At 40.3% G+C, this 5,925-nt stretch overlaps 2 protein-coding genes across 4 annotated transcripts in view; one reads left to right on the top strand and one right to left on the bottom strand.

Moving 5' to 3' along the window:
- Positions 1-5,925, top strand: part of LOC112149032 (von Willebrand factor A domain-containing protein 5A) — a 307,412-nt gene that overhangs the window by 196,727 nt on the left and 104,760 nt on the right. The gene's annotated exons all lie outside the window — the stretch shown is intronic.
- The window catches only part of LOC112149029 (interferon-induced very large GTPase 1), a 40,895-nt gene that overhangs the window by 6,275 nt on the left and 28,695 nt on the right, over positions 1-5,925 (bottom strand). The gene's annotated exons all lie outside the window — the stretch shown is intronic.

The following is a 5,925-nucleotide window of genomic DNA, read 5'->3' as shown; positions in this document are numbered from 1 at the left end:
AAAAAAATTTGCGCGTAGAGGAGCTGGTTTTGGGGGCGTATTGAAATGGATATGGACATTTTTCGCAGAACTCCAATGGAAATTGACTTTTTTCTAATTAAATGTGTCTGTCCGAGTACAGCACAGTGGGCACCATGAGAGATCAGTGTCACAGCTGATCATGCATCTTCTCTGTAAAATCAATAACCAAGATTTCCTCATCACTTCATCTGTAGCCGCACTTCTGCAGCCTGAATACTTGTTCTGGACATTCTTTTACATTCCACTGAACAGACTTCTCACTTGCATCTGAGACTGTCAGTGGACTCGCTGCACAAACCAGCGCGGCATGCTGATGTGACGTCACTCAAATGCTCCTTTTTAGTAAATCAAATAAAAAAAACACACATCGCCGTATTAAAAGACTTATCGCGTGAGTTGATTTGTGTTTTATCGCATTATTATGAAACCGTATCATTGCGATACTGTTTTTTCTAAATTCCTAGAATTTGGTTAAAGTTTCATGTGTAATGAAACAGAACCCAGGGCTGCTGAGTGTTTCTGGATGGTGCGTTCACTGAGCCCCAGATATTGGCAGTAAAACGAAGCAGTTTATAGAACACCGGCACTGATACAGATATAATCGATTGATTAAATTGTGTTGAAGAGTTCTCTGAAAAACTGATTTGTTGTGCTGCGGATTGTTTAAAAATGACAAAGACTGAGTTGGGCCGAGTGGCTGTTTGCTCATGTCCTTAGCTCAGTGAACGCACCGTGCGCCGATTCTTGTCTTCTGTGGGATCTGTCAATAAAGCTGTTCGGAGGTTTAAGGAAAATAAAGTGATGGGTTCATGAGACTGAATTAAAGCGTTTGAGGAGGGTATCCACTAATAATAATTATAATTAATTAATAATTGATTAATAAGTTATAATTTTGTTAAAAACATTTAATTTTGTCATTACCTCAAAATGTGACAAGATCTGTTGAGATTAATAAAGTTCTGAATATTGATATCTGTTTCCTAGCTTGTTGTCATTATTGGTAATTATGCTAAGAAATCAGTGTCTTCACATAGCGAAGTATCATTATTATTATTAATAATGTAGAACTAAAGGCAAACTAAGCAAATTTATTATTTCAAACTGGTAGCCCTTCGTATGATTCAGTACCCATGAAGTAGCCCGCAGTTTAAAAAAGGTTGGTGACCCCTGGTCTAAAGTGTTCCTGTTCTTAACAAAATTAATGGAAGTTTGCTAATACTTTAAAATTGTTCTTTCTCTTTTAACATATATGTAATTCTTTCTAAAGGGAAACCTGACAACATTTGTACCTAACCATTGGGTTACATGGAAGGTCTTTTGAGTTGTTCTTCAAATGGATTAGAATACTATATAAAAATTGTTCAGCTGAAATTATCACTAATACAAACATGTAGCCATGAATATAGCCACGAGGGGGCCCGAATGTAGCCACGAGGGGGCCCAAGCCCGGACAAATACAGAGGGTTGTGTCAGGAAGGGCATCCGACGTAAAATCTTGCCAAATCAAATATGCGAATCAGACCTACAAAATCCATACCGAATCGGTCGAGGCCCGGGTTAACAACGACTGCCATCGGTGCTGTTTACCGACAGGGTGCCGGTGGAAATTGGACTACTGTTGGTGGAAGAAGGAGAGGAGGAAGGAAGGTTCGTAGGAAGAGAGAGAAGAGGAAAAAATATGGAAATGGCAATAGTAAATACATTCTTTGAGAAGAGACAGGAACATAGAGTGACCTATAAGAGTAGAGGTAGAAGCACACAGATAGACTACATCTTGTGTAGACGGTGTAATCTGAAGGAGATCAGTGACTGTAAAGTAGTGGTTGGTGAGAGTGTTTCCAGACAGCACAGGATGGTGGTGTGTAGAATAACTCTGGTGGTGAAGAAGATGATGAAAGAGAGGGCAAAGGCAGAGAAGAGGACAAACTGGTGGAAGCTGAAAAAAGAAGATTGTTGCATGACTTTTAAGAAACAGTTGAAACAGGCTCTGGGTGGTCAGGAGGAACTCCCAGATGACTGGATAACTACAGCTAATGTGATCAGGGAGACAGGTAGGAGTGTACTTGGTGTGTCATCAGGCGAGAGAGTTGATAAGGAGACTTGGTGTTGTGGAATGAGGAGGTGCAGGAGTGTATACGGAGTAAGAGACTAGCTAAGAAGAAGTGGGACACTGAGAGGACTGAGGAGAGTAGACAGGAGTACAGGGAGATGCAGCGTAAGGTGAAAGTAGAGGTGTCAAAGGCCAAACAAAGAGCTTATGATGACTTGTACGCTAGGTTGGGTAGTAAGGAGGGAGAGACTGACCTGTACAGACTAGCAAGGCAGAGAGATCGAGATGGGAAGGACATGCAGCAGGTTAGGGTGATCAAGGATAGGAATGGTAATGTGGTGACAGGTGTCAGTGGTGTAATGGAAAGATGGAAAGAATACTTTGAAGAGTTGATGAATGAAGAGAATGAGAGAGAACAAAGAGTAGAAGAGGTGACGGTTGTGGAGCAGGAAGTAAGAAAGATTAGTAAAGGTGAAGTGAGAGGGGCTTTGAAGAGGATGAAGAGTGGAAAGGCTCTTGGTCCTGATGATATACCTGTGGAGGTATGGAAGTGTCTAGGAGAGATGGCAGTGGAGTTTTTGACCGGGTTGTTCAACAGGATCTTAGGTGGTGAGAAGATGCCTGAGGAATGGAGGAGAAGTGTGATGGTGCCCATTTTTAAGAATAAGGGAGATGTGCAGAGTTGTGGTAACTACAGAGGAATAAAGCTGATGAGCCATACAATGAAGGTGTGGGAAAGAGTAGTGGAAGCCAGACTAAGAGCAGAAGTGAACATTTGTGAGCAGCAGTATGGTTTCATGCCAAGAAAGAGCACTACAGATGCAACATTTGCTTTGAGGATGTTGATAGAGAAGTACAGAGAAGGTCAGAGAGAGCTCCACTGTGTCTTTGTAGATCTGGAGAAAGCTTATGACAGAGTGCCCAGAGAGGAACTATGGTATTGTATGAGGAAGTCTGGAGTGACAGAGAAGTATGTCCGAGCAGTGCAGGACATGTATGAGGGCTGTAAGACAGTGGTGAGGTGTGCTGTAGGGGTGACAGAGGAGTTCAAGGTGGAGGTGGGATTACATCAGGGATCAGCTCTGAGCCCCTTCCTGTTTGCAATGGTGATGGACAGACTGACGGATGAGGTTAGACAGGAATCACCATGGACTATGATGTTTGCAGATGATATTGTGATTTGTAGTGAGAGCAGGGAACAGGTGGAGGTGGAGTTAGAGAGGTGGAGGTTTGCCCTGGAAAGGAGAGGAATGAAGGTTAGCCGCAGTAAGACAGAGTACATGTGTGTGAATGAGAGGAACCAGAGTGGAAGAGTGAGGTTACAGGGAGAAGAGATAAAGAAGGTGGAGGAGTTTAAGTATTTAGGGTCAACAGTACAGAGTAATGGAGAGTGTGGAAAAGAAGTGAAGAGGAGAGTGCAAGCAGGTTGGAATGGGTGGAGAAAAGTGTCAGGTGTGATGTGTGACAGAAGAGTTTCAGCACAAATGAAAGGAAAGGTGTACAAGACTGTGGTGAGACCAGCCATGTTGTTTGGACTAGAAACAGTGGGACTGAAGAAAAGACAGGAAGCAGAGCTGGAGGTAGCAGAGATGAAGATGCTGAGGTTCTCTTTGGGAGTGACCAGGATGGATAGGATCAGGAATGAATACATCAGAGGGACAGCACATGTTAGAGGTTTTGGAGATAAAGTCAGAGAGGCCAGACTGAGATGGTTTGGACATGTTCAGAGGAGAGACAGTGAATATATTGGTAGAAGGATGCTGAGTCTAGAGCTGCCAGGAAAGAGGTCTAGAGGAAGACCAAAGATGAAGTTTATAGATGCAGTAAATGAAGACATGAAGGAAAAGAAGAAACATCTCTAAACCTATAATAACAAACCGAGGCTGCAGACAGGGTTTTCCACTTTCGCCGTTCTTGTTTACTTTAGCGATAGAACCATTTGCTATTGCAATACGTTCTTATCCATAACTTTCTGGAATTAGTATTGGACAAACCAAGCATAGGATCTCGTTATTTGCAGATGATGTAATCCTATCCATCCATCCATTTTCTTGACCGCTTTGTCCCTGTCGGGGTCGCGGGAAGATGTAATCCTATTTTTGTCAAATTCAAGTAAATCAATATAGATCACACTTGAACTGATTCAATCATTTAGTAAAATTTAATTCTACAAAGTAATTAAAACAAAATCTTCCATCTTATTATTAAATGCAAATGAGAGGATCAGTCCGATACAAGATGCAATACAATTTAATGTAGTAACACAATTTGAATATCTGGGAATACAAATTTTACCTGATCTAGAACAAGTAGTGGAAGCTAATTATAATCTCTTAATAACAGAAGTTCACGACTCTATTGATAGATGGATGCCATTACCGTTACCTCTGATTGGAAGGATTAATACATTAAAAATTAACATATCACCAAAACTACTTTATCTATTTCAAAACATACCCCTTCCTCCTCCTCCTGAATTTTTCTCTCAAATTAGGAAGCTATTTGCACGGTTTATTTGGAATAACCGAAAGTCAAGACTTCGTTTGTCCTTACTTTACTTACCCTATGAACGTGGAGGCCTAAAGTGCCCAAACTTGCAGATATATTACTGGGCAGCGCAGCTGAGATCTGTAATGTTTTATTATACTAATCACTCACCACATTGGGTAGATATGGAAATTCAAGGATTAAATCTACCTCTTCCCACCTACATGTACTCACATACAAAAGGAAAATTATTGAAACAACCCAAACACCCAATTCTTAAAAACATGATAAGAGTAGGGAGTAATGTAAATGATTTTCTCAAAGAACCAGGCTGCATATCTCAATTCAGTCCATTGTGGGGAAATCAGTTATTTCTGCCTGGTAGAGCAGATCCGACATTTAGGCCATTTAATAATGGAAAGCCAATGGTCTTGGGACGATACAAGATCTATATTTGCCGGAATCCAATATACTTTGACCTTTGGCAAACTGCAAACCAAATTTAATTTAGACAAAAACACTTCTTTAAGTATCTCCAGCTTAGAAGCTTTCTAAGAGGCAATCAAAATAATGCGGTTACAAAACCTACTCTATCTATTTTGGAAAAAATGTTGATAAAAGACAGTAAAAATGAAACGTACAATATCTCAGTTTTATAATTTAATAGTGTCTTACGCTTCAGAGAACTCTCATGATAGAATCAGGGCCTGGAATGGAGAGTTATTGTTAAAACTATCAGAAGGAGATTGGAGAGATGCGTGTACACGGGCTTATAAAATATCTGTAAATACACATCTCAAATTGATTCCTTTCAAGTGGTTAATGCGCGTGTACGTGACACCAGTAGATCACAACAAATATAATGAAGATATACCTGATGTTTGCCCAAAATTTACAGAATGTAGGGGAACACTGATTCACTGTATGTGGGACTGTAGACAAACTGAGCTGTTCTGGGGAAGAGATAAGGTTTACCATAGAGAAGATTATTACTAAAAGAATAAAACTTGACCCAAGGTTGTTTCTGTTTGGTCTATATTCTGAGAACCACAACTACACCAATTCTGAGCGAAAGTTTATAGATATCTGTATACTTATTGCTAAACAGTGTATTGCATCATTTTGGAAGAATGTTTACAGACCGACTGTTTCCCATTGGATCCGACAGATGTTATCTGCTGTGCCATTAGAAAGAATTACATATATATTGAAGGGTAGACAAGAAAAGCTTGAAAATATTTGGAACCCATTTATCACGTACGTAAAATACTTGAACTTCAGCAATCACTCTCAATACCGGTCAAATCAGGCAATATCAAATATCTAGGTGTTCACTTCTCTCCCAAACTATCAGAACTGATGCAGCT

Source organism: Oryzias melastigma, linkage group LG13 (assembly GCF_002922805.2).
Source record: "Oryzias melastigma strain HK-1 linkage group LG13, ASM292280v2, whole genome shotgun sequence".
NCBI classification, from domain to species: domain Eukaryota; kingdom Metazoa; phylum Chordata; class Actinopteri; order Beloniformes; family Adrianichthyidae; genus Oryzias; species Oryzias melastigma.
The sequence above is the reverse complement of the archived record's forward strand: the minus strand, read 5'-3'. Positions and strand labels throughout refer to the sequence as shown.